This window comes from Artibeus jamaicensis, unplaced genomic scaffold (assembly GCF_021234435.1).
Source record: "Artibeus jamaicensis isolate MK-2021 breed Jamaican fruit bat unplaced genomic scaffold, CSHL_Jam_final contig_1128, whole genome shotgun sequence".
Classification (NCBI taxonomy): Eukaryota; Metazoa; Chordata; class Mammalia; order Chiroptera; family Phyllostomidae; genus Artibeus; species Artibeus jamaicensis.
Window position 1 is genome coordinate 1,982,594 of NW_026521220.1, and position 16,416 is coordinate 1,999,009.

General features: G+C 50.7%; 1 protein-coding gene and 1 pseudogene across 6 annotated transcripts in view; both read right to left on the bottom strand.

The window, feature by feature from the left end:
• MED15 (mediator complex subunit 15) overlaps window positions 1-16,416 on the bottom strand; it is a 53,943-nt gene that overhangs the window by 36,637 nt on the left and 890 nt on the right. The window lies entirely within an intron of this gene.
• On the bottom strand, window positions 7,411-7,483 carry LOC128627401 (uncharacterized; annotated as a pseudogene).

Consider the following 16,416-nt stretch of genomic DNA (forward strand, 5'->3'; position numbering starts at 1 on the left):
CCCTGAGAAAATGAATGGACTGACACGGGCTCAGAGCACACAGCTCTTGGTGGGACCCGGACCCGGCCGGCTCCCTCAGCCTGCTTCCTCCTGGTCACCACAGCTGTACCTGCTGCCCAGGCAGGGCTCCATGGTGTCTCACTTAAACTAGAGCTGAGGGAGGACCTGACCCATCACACTGTGAGCTGTCCCTCCAGGGACCAAAGGAGGCCCTTACTGTCCAGATCCTGCCAGAGCAGAAGGCGGTGACACATCAAGAAAACACCCTGCAATCTTAGACACAAGAAGTAGTTAACATCGTGTATTTTAATGAACCATGAGATGCAGAACCTGAGGATCAGTGTGGCAGGCACAGGGGAAACCAGGCCTCGAACAAGCACGTCCAGGCTGCAGAGGCCGGATTGGAGAAAGGCATGTGGCGGCACGGGCGAAAGTGCTGCGCAGCTGCCTGGCAGGGAGTAGACGGAGGAGGGCGGGCCTGGGCTCTGGAACCGTGCAGACTGCGGCTCAAATTCCAGGCTGGCCACTCACCCACTCTAGTCTTGGGAGAGGTACTCGGCGCCCCAGGTGCATCTTCTTCATTACGGAGCACTCTGAAAATCAGGCTGTGGCCCGGATGGAGGGAGGTGCACAGAAGGGGCCAGCATGCGAGGACAGGCCGGCCTCAGCGTGGCCTGCTCTGCTTCGCCGTTCCTCACCCTCCGACCGCGGGTGCCCAGGACCCCACCTGCCCACCCAGCCGTGTGAAAGACTCTCACTCCGCCCTGAGGAACATCTCCTAATTTGAGAGCCACGATACCCTCCACTCACTAAGCCCCAGTGGGGCAAGAATGTTCGCCAGCCCCACCCTGCACCCCCAAGAGAAGCCTCCTGGTGGACTGCCACCTACCTGCTAGTGGGACAGGAGCAGGAAGCTCGTGTGTGTGACCCTGCGTGTGCAAAAACCCCAATCCTAAAATAACAGATGACAACAAGAAAACAGTTACACAACCGTGGGATGAGGAAGGCTTTCCTAAGTACATCACAGAAAGTAGATCCCACAAAGGGAAAAAGATTTTGCCCAATTAAAAAAGATGTCTACCGCACTTTCCCCGGCCACCTACCGGAGAAACAGGAACAGCTGCCCCGATCAATAATCCAGGCCCACAGCGACTTGAGACCAGCCCTGCTGCTTGAGGGGTCAGTCTCTGGCAGCCACACTGCCCAGTCAGGGTGCTCAGGGCAGTGCCCATCCTGCCCACACGCGCGACCTGCACAGTGACTAGAAAGCTTGGGGGGGGGAGGTGCTCCCAGTGTCTGTGGTGCAGCCCCGGGGTGCTCTGTGTTTGGTAAGGCACAGTTCAGGCCAGCATGAAAAAGAACTGTGCCCCTCCCTAAATGCCAGCTGGGCACGAGGATGAGGACAGCCCCAGAACTTCTGTGCCACTCTAGCGCCAAGGAACTCTGCGAGCCTGCCTTCGGGAAAAGGGCCAGGAGGCAAGGCCAGACTGGAGGAAGCAAATCACACACGGGTACCGAGGGGGAAACACAACCTTGCCTGGTTCTTGTCACATCTATGGGTTTCCTATTTTCAATTCAGACAGGACCTATTTTTCACTATAATTGTGGCTTGTTCCCCCCAAATATTATACTCTTATAGGTGCCAATTTTTTTAAATTAGGAATTTATTTGGAGTGCAGAAAGATAAGGGATCAGTCAGAATGAAAAACACGATTCCAAATGCAATGTCCTGGCCCTCTGAAAAGAGGGCCCCCTATCTGTGGAGGAGCAAAGCCCTATGAGGGGTGAAGTGCTTGATTCAAATGAAGCTTGCTTAAGTCACAATCCAAATAAACACATTCCCCACAACGATTTCATTTTAAAAATAAAATTAAATGAAATATAACCTCCAGGTTTGAATGAGGAACTGAAGCCACACATCTGATTTTCTTCTACCCCAAAGCAACACTAAAGTCACAGAAAAGAAAAGGACTTTGGTTTTCTCTAACACAAACTCACAAAGATGGGAAGAATGGGAGGGGTGGCGCCAACACTTCTGGAGGCTGGAGGGCCGATGGCCGAGTGAGTGGTGATGGACACCGCAAGCCAACCAAGAAAGCATGGCTGACAGACAACCAGGGGACAGACAGCCCGCGTATTCGCATGGCTCAGGACAGCGGGGATTGCCAGATGCTTGGGACCATGGGTGAATGGGAGGAATCCTGGTGAAAGCCACCCCGTATCCCTCTCTGACTTGCACTGCTGTGTAACCATCCCCACATCAGGAAACCACTAGAGAGGACTGTATTCTCGGGAAAAGCAGAGAATGAGAGTCACTGGACTAGAGGGCCAACCCACCCAGCTGAACAGGCATGGGGAGGTTAATGAAACAGGTGGGCTGCAGTCCATCCAAGTGACTAGATCCACATGCACTGCGGAGACCCACCCACCTGCCTCCAGCCCCTCCAGCCCAGTGCCCAGCAGGCGGGCGCCAGGCCTTCCCCCTCAGCCCAGCACTTGGAAGACCTCGCTCCAGAAGAAAGATTCAGAGAAACTGTAGCTGCAGGAGCCACTGGTAAACCTCCCTGTGGACAAGTCCAGGTGAGCAGTGTCCACTCACCTACGTGGTGCCCCACTCTTGGAGTGAGAAGCCAACCAAGGGCTCCCAGACACCCCAACATGGCAGATAAAGACCCTTGCATCCTGACTGGTGTGGCTCAGTGGGTTGAGCATTGTCCTGCAGGCCAAAAGGTCATGGTTTGAATCCTGGTCAGGGCACATGCCTGGGTTTTGGGCCAGGTCCTCAGCTGGGGGCATACGAGAGGCAACTGATCGATGTTTCTCTTGAACACTGATATTCCTCTCCCTCTCTTTTCTTGCTCCTTTTCCCTCTAAATAAATAAATAAATAAACAAAAATCTTTTAAAAAAAAGACCGCCCCCCCCATGAGAAATGCTATTTGTAGCTGTCGGAAACTCAGCAGGAAGAAGAGAATATCCAGAAATTGTCTTTATTATCCATAGAGAAAAGGCATTGCATCTACTTAACAAGAACAGGATGCTATAAAACAGGAGAAGTCAGATTACAAAAACAAAGTATTCCTTTTCTTAAAAAAAAGATTTTATTTATCTATTTTTAGAGAGGGAAGGGAGGGAGAAAGAGAGGGAGAGAAACATTAATGTGTGGTTGCTTCTCACATGCTCCCCACTGGGGACCTGGCCTGCAACCCAGGCATGTGCCCTAGACTGGGAATCGAACCAGCGACCCTTTGGTTTGCAGACCCGTGCTCAATCCACTAAGCTACACCAGCCAGGGCAAAAACCAAAGTATTCTTACAAATGAAAGTGAGAGACAAAATTGAGGAATTCTCTAGCCCTGGCTGGGTAGCTCAGCTGGTTAGAGCATTGTCCCAACTGGATCCAGAAAAGGAGGCCCGACACCAGAGCCATCCAGCTGTGCAACTGAGAGACAAGCCATGAGGCTTGTCCTCCCCACACCAACACCGCTGGCCACCGCCCAGGAAGGGAAGTCCAGGGAAAAGGCTGGAATGAATGGCCTGGCAGCACTGAGCAGAGGGTAACTGTGCCCAGAGGCTACCAGAAGGTTTGGGAAGAGGTAGCCACAGGTACACAGAAAACCAGGCACATTTTAAGGAGGCAATTTTTTTTCTAGGAGAAAAAAACAAATGATCGCAGAATGCACTATGCTCCACTGTGACTCATTGTGTAGGCATAAAACACCAGCGTTCCTCACCCACTGACCCAAGAGGTAAAACACGGGTGGGCCGAGGCAGAAGCAGAGATAACAGCTTTGTAATGGGAGCTGCACAGAAAATCAGCAGGTAACTCATAAAACTCACAAATGGGATGACTCAAGAGAACACTCGTGCACACCACTTCGAGTCATAGGCACATGCCGGAGGAAAGAGCTGAGATTCACGGGGGAGGACATGGTGAGGAGGGAACCACCACAGTTTCTCGTAAGTCAAGTCTTTCATCGTTCCTTGACTTTAAAAATTCAGGTGACATCCTTTTGTTAAAATAAAAGGTAATTAAAAGTTAAATGACACAGTTTACCTGAAAAGTGTGCCACAGACTCTACCACAGAGAAATACTCCATGAATGCCAGCTATCAAGAAGAGTGTCCCTCATCTATCCGAACTCCCTTACTCTGCCAACAGGGAGACAGGAAGCTTCCATTCCATCAGGAATTCTGACCTCCAGGAGCGGCCCGAACAGCCAACCACACAGTCATTCCAGTTCTCCCGGGGGGCCGCTCAGCCTGAGCACAGTCAGAGAGGCGCTGGCAAAGCGGTCTCCCCACCGTCCCCACAGCTGGAAAAACCCCTTCCCTGTCCTCCGCCACTGCAGGGCCGCTCGCTAGTCAGGCCACCTTCCCAGGTCCACGGATGGTGCAGAGCAGCCTCCGCGCCCCCTCCTGCCTTCCACCACTCCGCACCAGGTAGCGGTTTACTGTACCGGTGCCCCAGGTGGTTTCATCTCGGAGGCAGGAAAAGATGAGACACAGACTGCACAGTCGCCCAAAGTAACCAAAGCAAACGCCTGGCCTAGAGGCGGAGGGAGCCTCCTCGGCCCCACAGGTAGCAAGCGGCCTGCCGGCCCAACTTTATCCCAGACTGCGACTTCCTCCTCTTCTCTGTTAGCTCACTTCTGCATTCTGGTTCCCTGACCTTCTAAACAAACATAAAAGTGTTTTTTAACAAGATAGAAATACATATTTCAGAAGTTAACCATCCACCTACATGTAGGAAGGGGTATTTTAGTCTCGCGGAAATAAACTTTTTAAGTATACACACACGAGAAACTTAAACACTTTCTCCTCACGATTACTCTTGTTTCATTTGATTTGGTGGTCCAATTTCTGTTGTCAAGATTTCTCCGCTCCCAATAAACGAGACCCACGGAAGAACCACACCCACAGAAGACGCCGCTGTCCTTAAAAGGGCACGCACGCTGTCACGCGAGCTAGTGCAGAAGACCACACAAGCCTCTCTGAAGTCTGGCCTCCACAGAGCCAAGGAAAGCTGAGAGGCCTCTGTTCTGTTTTTTTAACCCTCGCCCAAGGATATGTTGACTTATTTTAGAGAAAGAGGAAGGAGGAGAGGGAAAGAAAAGGAGAAACATCGATGTGAGAGAAAAGCCTCCTGTATGCGCTCCCACTAGGATCGAACCCACAACATTTGGTGTTCGGGGGGGACAACGCCCCAACCAACTGAACTACCAGGCCAGGGCTGGCACTGGCCGCTGGGCTCCAGCCCCGGAACCACTCTGGCTCCCCCCAGATCCTGCCCGTCACATCCCACTCACCACCATGCAGCCACGTGGGAAGGACGTTCTCTGCCAACCCAATAATTTAATAAAGTGCTTATCTCACATGATTTTGTGGTATTTGGGCACAGGAGGTAAGTTCTATCTTTTAGAGACCTGCACTCAAGTACCGGCACTTGAAATCACATGGCGCCTGGGACGTGATTTAAGGAAGAGGTGAGGAGTGACAGATGAAACAGAGGCCACATGCTGCTACCTATGGAAGTAACTAGGAGACATTTTTCTACTAACTGTACTTCTGTGAATGTTTGGAAAAGTCTACAATGAAGATCTTAACAAAGTAAGTAAAATGCTCCTGTCAAGCATGCAGACGACTGTGCAGAAGAGACCAGAAGAGGTTTAGCCCCACAGCGCCCCCCAGAGAGGCCGTCCGGGCTGTGGCACAGGGAGTGAGTGGCCCTGACACTGAGTCACGGCAAGTGCGAGTTCTCCCTTCGGCCTGAAGGAGCCTGGGCCTCTGGAAGGCAGTAAATGTTTTTTAAAAAACCAGCTCTGGGCTCTGGCTGGTGTGGCTTAGTTGGTTCGAGTGTCGTCACGTAAACTGAAAGGTCGTGGGTTTGATTCCCAGTCAGGGCACATGCCTGGGTTGTGGGTTCAGTGCCCAGTCCGGGTGCATGTGAGAGGCGACTGATCTGTGTTTCTCTCCCTCTCTCTCTCCCTCCCTTAGCCTCTCTCTAAAATCAGTGAGTTACCTGTCAGGGTAGCTCAGTGGGGTAGAAAGTAGCCCCAATACACCAAGGTTGTTGCAGGTTCAATCCCTGGTCAGGGCACACACAAAAATTAACCAATGAATGAACCAAAAAGAGGAAAAACAAATCGATGATGTGTCTCTCTCTTTCTCTTGTTCCACTCTCTGACCTTAAAATCAATAAACTTTAAAAAAGTTGTTTTTATTTAAAAAGCGAGAAATAACTTCTTCTAAAAAGTTGTTTAAAATCTGCTCCCTCAGCTAGAAGTCAGTCTAGACCTAAGCTACGCAGACAGAGCCTGACTGTGTGAAAGAGCCCTTCGGGCAACTTGCTGTGCAAGTGTGGTCCCTGCCCTGCAGGAGCCTGGGAGGCGGGCGTACAGGTCCTAGGCAGACGCCACCCCGGAGACGCACACAATTGAAGCTGTAAGCAAGTCCCGGTGACTCAGTATAAACTCAGAGCTGAATTCCACTTAGAAATACAATGTAGCTACATATTCAAAATACATACAAATAAAGTTATATGCGCACAAAAACAGGACTGGAGGAAATAGATCAGAAAGTCAGTAACAGGCATCTCTGGGCAGAGAGATTAGGGAAAACACCTTCCTGTTTTAAAAGCCCCCACAGTGCTATCTGGAAGGGAATGAAGCACTTCAGCCACAAGGCCTCAACACTCAGACCAAAACAGGAGGTGGAGCCAGGCCTGAGCTGGGGGGACTGGCTTCCCTGTGCCCATCGCCTCTCACTCCAGCCTTCTGCCACATCGGCTCTGCCCCCACAGCCCTCCTCCAGAGCCATCTGTGCGGCCTCCCCTGCCGCCCCAACCCGAGGACGAGAACATCCTACCCTTGTCACTCCTGCAGCTGACTGCTCTCCCAGATTTGCTCTGTGCATCTCCCACTGGCTGATGGACTTTTCTCCCTTAGAAGGTTTGGCACCCCCCCACTCTGCACATCACCCTCTGCACCCCACCTCTCCAAATCAGAGCTCTTCTCCTGGTGTATTTCTCCTCCCCCTTCCTCCTACGTGTATGTACACACAACACACACGAGCACAGTCACCAAATTCTTTCGTTTCGTTCCTTACAGTTTCTCTCCCTCCCAAATCATTCTTTCCATTCCTGTTGACACTGCACCCAGTGGGTCTCAAATTTTAGTGTGCATTAAGATCAACAAGGGTGCTTGTTATAAAGGCAGGTTCCCTGACAATTAGAGGTGTTGGCAAGGATGTTCGAAGCAGAACTCCCCCACATGGCCTGTGGGAATATAAACTGGTACCACCTGGAAAAACTGGTAGACCATGCTGCACCTGAGGCCATGCCCTTGCACCCAGCCCTGGGTCCACAGCCCAGAGAGTAACCACATGTACTCATCATAAAACAGGAACCAAAACACCCCTGGCACTGTATCTGCAGAGCCTATTACTGGTAACAAACTACAGAAATGATCCCTGAAAGTATAGTCTTCAGAGCCTCCTATTGGAACTAACCCCAAAGTCCATCAAGGGTAAGACAGAAAGTAATCTGGGGTAGAGTCACGCAATGTAATGAATGACATGAGGTATAAATAAAAATTGTTACCTACAAAAATAAATTTCGTCCCTGGCCACTGTAGCTCAGTGGATTGAGCAAAGACCTGTGAAGCAAAGGGTCGCCGGTTTGATTCCCAGTCAGGGCACGTGCCTGGGTTGCAGGCCAGGTCCCCGCTAGGGGACACATGAGAGGCAAGCACACATTGATGTTTCTCTCCCACTCTTTCTCCATCCCATCCCCTATCTCTAAAAAATAAATAAATAAAATATTAAAAAATAAATAAATAATTTCACAGACATAATGCTGAATGAAAGAAGTCAGATGCAAGATTGCACAGTGATTCCACAGACAGGAAGTTTAAGAACAAACGTCTCCATGGCTGGGGAAGTCAGAGAGTGGGGCAGGGTCTGCGCCGCTGAAGCAAAGGGAGGAGCCTGCTGGGTGCTGGGCCTGTTCAAGATGTAGGTCTTGGTGGTGGCTATGGGGGCATTTACATGGGTGAACATTCATCTTGCACTGCCATGCCCAAGATTCATGTCCTTACGTCATTCACTGTAGTAGGTTTGTTATACTTAATGTAAAGAAATATTTTGTAAAACAAGCAAGAGCTCTTGAGCCCTGGCTACAGAATCCTGCCTGTGCTCCATCCTTGGGTTTGGACTTGATCGGCCTCAAGCCTGAGTTCCTACTACAGAGCACCCGGCAGGGATGCAGCAGTACTTGCACAGGTGTGAGTCCTCCCTGGCATGAATCGAAGCAGACCTATGGTGATTGAAGGGCCCAGGCTGATCCATCAGGGCCTCTCGGGGTAAGTCCGGCATTCTTTCTACTTTATAATGAAACCCCCATCCACACATGGCGGCCAGATTACTTCCTCAAATGTCACCTCTGATGAGAACTGAAAGGAAGTTGGAGAGAAAGGAGCAGAACAGAAGGACAGTGGGGATGGGGATAAGCCAGTTCATAACCAAGAAGCACTGCCTCCCAGTACCCACCAGAGCCTGGACAGGAAGGAATGGGGGTACACAGGCTGGGAAGAACAGGAGCCCCAGAGGTTGGAGCCTTTCTAGTCCGGGAGCTTCGGCCTGGATGCCACTCACCGGCCTTGCTGTCCCTCTCACAGACTGCAAGAAGTGGCTCAGCTCAAAGGCTGACCAGCAACTAGGTCACACCTCGCCTGTTCCCACCTGCCCCCCATCCCTCCAAACAGATTCCCATACAGAGACCCTGTGGGGACAAAGGGTCCAGAAGGAGGAAGAACAATCACTGGCTGCCATTCATCAAACATGAGCACCAGGAAGGCATTTGTGAGACAATCGGTGAATCGGAGAGAAGGGTGTGCCTGAGCCTTCTCTACTATCCTTGCAACTCTGTTACGTTAAAAACATCCTTGAAATACAAAGCTCAAAGTAAGAAGAATTGGAACTTAGAGAGGTGAAATGTCTTTTCCAAAGACTCAGTGCCCTGAATCCACCCTGAGATATGTAACTCATTCAATCAAGACCTTTATTAACAAGCCCCCACCTAGGTTAGAAAGAATATTCTTTATTAAAGTGGAGGGAAACGTCCCCCTCATGGAGGGTTTCAAGAGGATTCCACGTAGTCCATCCCTCTTTGTTCTCTGAGACAGGGTGCTCATCTGCTTATCTGCTAAACAGAACCATCTAGTAACAGCCCAGATTCCCCTTTGTCTTTAAACGAATGTCTCAATTAAAAAAGAAAAAGGCTCAGAAGGAGAAGCAGTCCAATGTTCAGGTAGCACTAGTGGACAAAGCCCTGGCAGGCTGCAAGAATAGAGGGTGGCACTGCTTCCTACAACCCTATCTGCAATTACTGAGTGCACCTCTTGTCTAAGCCAAGGCACTGTGCTAGGAGGTAAATGAGATGTGGGGGTGCAAGACCAGCTCCTACACTCCAGGAATTTATAATGTTGTTGGCAAAGTGAACTAATAATAATAATGAGTGTAAAAGTAGCAAAAAAGAGTTCATTTCATGCCAGGATGCAGCCAATGAGGGCTCTACAAACTCGTGAGGAAGCAGGAACCGCAGTGGGCTGAGCCATCATCCCACGAGGAAGGGATGAGGCCATGGCCAAACCTCCAACAGGGAAGGGAAAGAATGACAGAGGGACAACCAGCTGTGATGGTGAGCAGAGAGTGTGGCACGGAGCAGGGAACATTCTAGGGCTCCCACACTAGCACAGAGGGAGTGCCAGCTGGACTGAAAAAAGAATAATTCTTATCAGGGGTGGAAAAGATAGGACTGTCTTAAGAAGGTTGTGCTGGCACTCAAGACCCAGGTGAGAGCGGACCCACCCTGCTGACAGAGCACATGATAGCTTCTCACCTATGGAAGCTGCCTGTGACCACAGCCGCCGCATCTCATCTTCACGAGATTTGATTACAAAAGGATGCATGTTTATTGCTAACAAAAACACACGCATACATTTATGTACTAAAATTACAAAGAAAATTAAAAACAGGTAACCAGCTAAAGACATCTATTTAACAAAACTCAGCCTGCACCATGGCATCCTGCTTGCTACCATGCTCTTCTCGATAACAACCTGTTATGGAGGATCGCTCACGTCCCTTCTAACAGCAGCACCCAGCCTGCCATCCACAGCTGCAACCACTAGTCTGACCCGGCTCCCAGTGCTGGCGCATCTCCCCTGCCCCGCTCTGGACGTGATGTGGAGACGGGGGCCTCATCACCACCAGACTTTGGACACTCCTGCTAAGAGCCTTGGAGGAAACGCCGAAGGAAAGGAACATTTTAAGGTTACTGGGGTAGACACACTGCCAAACGGCCTTCCAGAAAACTGACCTAATTGATGTGCTCCAGCAGCAGCTTGCGAGGATGCCTGTGTCTTCAGTTGTGAAGCGCCACAGCTTTCAACTCTGCAGTGAATGCCCTTCGGTTGAACCCACTATCGCCACAGGGCCTGACCGGGCCATGGCGCTGCTGGTGAGACAGGGGTCAACTCTGATTCAGGAACCCTCACGGCCAGAGGCACTCTGACTAAAAAGCAGGAGGCAGTTGGAGTCCCAGTGTCCTTGGAAAGTGACTGGGATGGGACTGTGGCGCTCTGCTAGGGGAACAAGAGTCTCGAGGCAGGGGAACAAACAGGATGCAGAGCAGCTCGGGTGAGAAAGAGCTGGGCTCCTGTGAGGGTCCCTGGGAAACACAGTGTGGTGGGGTGGACAGGCGGGCAGGCGCAGACCCAGGGTAAGGGGGCCGGGCTCAGAGTTGCACCCACAGGCACTCGGCAGCCACTCACACACTCTGAGCATCAAAATAATTGGGGGCAGAGGCAGAATCCATGAAGCAAGAGTTGCTCATTCGAAGCTGAGTGGTGGGTACATGGGCACGGGGTCTTCAAATTGTACCACTTGGGTTTATGATTTAAACTTTCCAGTTTGAATTTTTTAAAATTTATTGGAATTCCTTTAAAAATGTACCTTCTTAAAAAAAAAAAGTACCTTCTGGTATGTAACCAATATTATTACTCTAAGGAATGATTTAAAGGGCACAGGTACCCCCTTGTCCTTCGTGACAGATAATCACGTGGCCATGGTCCTTCCCACCACATAACATGGGTCCTGGACTAGCCACAGCCACCTCGTCAAGAACGACATAAGCAGTTGAAAGACTCTGGTCAGGAATAGATATAAGGGCTGCAGCTGTGGTGGAGTCTGGGGACTGGCTGCAGCCTGTGTGGAGGCCACAGATCTGCAGGGGCTTGCTGAGCCGAGCCAATGGTGCTGTGCTGGAGAACAGAAGACAGCACTGCTTTCTACAGCCCTCCCGGCAATCACTGGAGGGCCAGTCCCTATCTGGGGCCCAAGGACTCACGGGGAGTTGCTAAAATTGCCAAGAGGATGCCTGCCGGCAGCAGACTCCTCTAACCCACTCTTCCAATGCCACGGACTTGGGTTAACTTCCGGTTGCCATCGCCCCTCTACCCCACAAAAGGTGTGGCCTCTCTCCGTCAAAGATAAAACAGTGGTTTGCCTCTCCAGTCCTGCCACAGCTCAGCAAGCATTCATTCACAATGTGCAGAATATGTTTCATAAGCAGCCGCGGCCTCTTTTCTATGCCCCTTTCTTCATCTTAAAAATGGGAGTAGGAAGTGCATCTATGGCATAGCATGCATGTAGAATCAGTGAACTAACATGTCAACTCCTGCATAGGGCTCAGCACAGCACGCCCATTGCATGTTGGTGCTGTTGTTGCTACTGTTGAGAAAGCCCCAGACTTCAGAGCAGCTACGTGACTGAGGACTTCGTCCCCTCAGGTCACTCACTCCTGGTCTAGAGGCAGCAGAGAGCCAAGGGTCAGAAAGCCGAAGCCAGTGTCTCAACAATCACTTCCTGGTCGCCATCAGGGGGAATGGGGCTTGAAGGTGATCGCACAGGGCCCCTGCCCTCAGGGAGCAGACATCCTGGCAGTGGGTCATACACAGAAACCAGCCCAGGCATTTAGACCTCAACCAGGCTATGAAGAAAGCAGCGGGGCGCAGCGGGAAAACCAGGGCCAGAATCCCACCAGGAAGGCACCAGGCTGCTGGGGGGCCTGAGTGAGATAAGCCCCAGAAAAAGCAGGGCTGAGACACTAGCTTCTGCCCCTGGCAGGGACCACAGCTCATGGGCAAGGTCTGGATGTGCAGGTCTCGGGGCGCTCCCCACCCTCTGAAGGCCTCTCCGGGCACTTGCAAGTTGCTGTGAGTATATTTTTAGATGGGGGGGGAGAAAGAGAGAAAAACTAATCAGGCCAAAAACACCATCACAGTTTATTCTTTATATCCTCTGGGGTTTTTTGTTTAGTTTGGATTTTTGTTGTTGTTGCGTTTTTTCCTTTGTTTTTGTTTCTGGTTATATAGTACTTGACTTTACCCTCACAGCCTAGGCTAAAATCTCTGCATCTCCTAAATCCCCAACCTGGAGCTCACATCTCTTTTGGGTTCTTCACCAGAAGGGTGGCTGCCCCATCTGCTCTGACTCTACTTCATGTTCCCCGAGCCCCTCCTAGCACTCAACTAGCACCCTGAGACAGGGCTGCCCTCCCCTCAGAGTCTCTTCCCCTCTGCAATCTGTTCAGCCCAACGGACATTTATTTATTCCAGGCCTATATGTGGAATCTGCTGTGCTGAAGGGTGGGAAGCATAAAAGGTTCAAGGATAAGATGGGATAAAAATTTTAAAGAGTTGGAAAGAAATGATTTATGAAGTTCTTTCGTGCAGTAATGGCTTGCCTACCCTCTATCAGGCACATGCTGGTCACTACTCACACACGCCTGTTCTCTGGGGCCTACAGACCAGACACGTGCTCAACACGAACCCGAAAACCCCACAGGGAAGACCCAATACCCCAGCGACCAGCTCGGGAGCTGTAAGGGGGTGCTTTTCCCAAGGTCCTGCAGAGAGTGGGAGTTCAGCAAAGAGCAGAGACGAACCCGACGATAGTTTCACAGCTACCCTCCCCACAGGTTTCTTCAAGGGTCCTCAGTTTCCCTAACCAGGTTCAGGGGTTTCACCTTTATCATCCAAGGCTCCTACTCCTGCAAGAGCCCAGGGAAGAGGCATCAAGAATGTGACACTGATGCCCTGGCTGGTGTAGCTCAGTGGATTGAGTGCAGGCCTACGAACCAAACAACCGCGGTTCAACTCCCAGTCAGGGCACACGCCTGGGTTGCAGGCCAGTTCCCCGCAGGGGACGCACGAGAGGGAACCGTACATTGATATTTCTCTCCCTCTCTCCTTCCCTTCCCCTCTAAAGATAAATAAATAAAATCTTCAAAAAAAAAAAGACAAAATGTGCCATTGAGTCCCGAGGCCTCTGCTAGGGCTCCAGCAGAGGTCTCTTCATTTTTCCCTCCTACCTCCCTGTCACGGGGGAGCCGTGACACATTGGACTCCTCTCATTTCATAGATGAGGGAGATGATCCAGAAAGGTCAAGTGTGTTGCCCAAGGTCACTCAGCTAACAAGTGGAGAAAGTGGGGTTCCAGAGCTTCACAATGCGCAATGGCACAGGCAAAGAAGGCCACTGGCATGTGAGAGGGGGTGCGCAGCCCCAGGAGAATACTCTTACACTCTTCAACAAGTGTTTACACACCAGGTGCCATGCTTCACAGGACTGGAGTCCTATGCAAAACTAAAAGGTGCTGAGATACAATGTATGAGACCCACTTTAGGCAAGGCGGGCAGGAGAGGGTACTGAGAATTTATTATTTAAGCAGACATCTAAATGACGAAAAGGAACTAGTCATAAATACAATGTTGGGAAGTCTATCTACTGTCAAATATTATCTTAAATATTTGATAATACATTGTTTAAAGAGAGAACAAAGAAAAAACCTGGAATGTTCAAGAAGCTGAAAGACCAGAGGGGCTGGAACAGGGTGGGGGGTATAAGAAGATGTGGCCAGGCCAGGCCATGGTGAGGGGCTGGGAGAGCGGGTCACCTAGAGTTGTCCTAAAACCACGGAAAGTCACTGCTCGGGTTTCAGCAGGGCAGGGGAGAGTGCGGGAGAGGCAGACAGCAGTCCAGGATGGGCCCCGGCGAGGTAGAGGCCGTGCGGGGCTGAGAAGAGACTGCAGGAGGCAGTACCTGTGAGGACTCTCCTAACCAGCCCCACTGCCTTTTCTCAGTGGGAGCTGGGGGGCTAGTTTGCTTGGCCCTCACTGAAGCATTACCCCCTGGGCAGCTGTTCAAGGGGGAGGCTGAGCCAGGAAGTCGGCCATCAGATGCTCCCTCCTCGAAACTTCTCAGTCTTCACTCTGCTTTCTTGTTAACCTCAGCAACTGTAAATCACTTGGGTTCAAAACATTTTCCAAGATGGCTAACTCTTAAACAACAGCATAAACACCGGGAAAAAAATCAGAACAATTATGTCAAGTATCCTAGCCTGAGTCCTCTCATTTAAGTCCTCACAACTTTCAAAGGGAACCCAATACAAAACACAAATCGAGAACTGAGCACGCCCACATCATGTTAGGGAGACAGCCTCTGAAAATGCTCATGCCAGTGGAAGGCAGAACTCCCCCAAAATGTCCATGTCCTCGTCCCAGGAACCTGTGAATATGCTACATTCCATGGCAGAAGGGACTTTTCCAGATGTAATTAAGGTTTCAGATATCAAAACAGGGACATCATCCTGGATTATCGCAGTGGGCCCAATCTAATCTGAGCCTTTAATTTAGTAAAGAATTTTCTCTGGCTGAAGTCAGAGAGCTGTGGCAGAAGGACCCGCCCTTGCTTGAGGGGCCACACAGAAACTATGAGGAATACAGGCAGCCCTCAGGAGCAGAGTCTAGCTAACAAACTGTGAGGGGTGAGGACACCTCAGTCCCACAGCTGCATGGAACCGAACTGAGTGGCAATCGGAATGAGCCTGAAAGCAAATTGTGCCCCAGGCCTTTCAGGAAGAAAAGCACCCCTGCCAACATCTTGATTTCAGCCCCATGAGACCCTAGGCAGAAGACTCAGCTGAGCCTACCTAGACCTCTATCTAACCTTCAGAAACGGTAAGATAATAAATGCATGTTGTTTTCAGATGCTATATTTGTGGTAACTTGTTACGGCAGCAATAGAAAACAAGTACACAAGGAGCAATGGGGGGTGGGAGGGTGGGGGGGAAGAACCTAGTTTTCCTGAAAGCAAAAGGAAGTTGAATTATGAGGTATCCAGTCAGTCCCTGACACCCAGAAACTCTGCAATCACCCTCCCAGCCCTCTGACACTCTCTCACCCTCCCCATTTTCTTTGATTGCAACTCATTCTTCTCGTTCTTAAATTCTGGACTTCCCCAAAAAGGGACTCTTTTGCCTGGGGGCTTTTCTTGCTAGAGCCCTGAAGTGGGCCATCCCTCTACAAACAGCTGTAGTACATTAAAGCCAAGCCAAGCCAAACCAAATCAAACCCAAAACGCTGTTCACTGCTTCTGCAGTACCTGCACACTTGTCCCCAGACTGTTCCAGAGCAGCGCCCCAGCCACTGCTTCTACAGCCCCCACTCCTCCCACTGTGGTACAGGTTCCCCAGTGTTCCGCCCCACTTCCTTCCCTCCACGGGGTTGCGCCCCACCCCCTCCATCCAGTTAGTCATCAAGGATGACTGTCAGCGCTCGCTCTCCCCTTTCTCTGGAATCGCCTTCCTCTTTCAGTTTCTAACACCATATAATGCAGGCCTTTATCATCTCTTGCCTGGTTAGGTCATTCCACAACCATTCTGTGGAGCCATGTGACAGGCAGTGGTCTAACAGTGGAAATATAGGGATGAAAAACGACAGGTCTCCAAACCCCAAGAGCTCAAAACTCTCATAATGGCCTAACTGGTCTCTCTCCTGTTCTTGATGCATCCATCTCCTGGGACTCAAGGGCTCTTTCTAACTCCGGCATTTCTCTACTTCAAAGCAGGCCACATGCCAACACAGGCTCAGCTCCTTAGCACAGCACTAACGTGTCAGCACCTGCTCACCTTCATTCCGTGATCATCTGCTGAACCTCCTAATCCTCAGGCCCCAGAACTCTCAGCCTACAGCAATATCTTCCATGCAAGGAGTGCTCACCCTTCCCCACTCCTTAGCTTGGAATGATGGCCCATCATACTCCTGCTTGTCCTTTTAGGACTTAGTTTATTCATCCGCCTCACAAGACTGGTCCTAGACTGCTCAAGCAAACTATCAATTCTTCTTCTGGGAGCAAGACTGTATTGTAAACTGTTCCTTTACGGCCGTACGTTCCCTGAAGGCGGGAGCTGTCTCAGGCAAATCTGTGGCTAGCACGACATGCCAGTAAGCTCAGTAAAAGACTAAATGAAATAAGCAGTGCGGGGTGAGAAGCTGCAGTTCCGTTAGGGTGAAGCCTA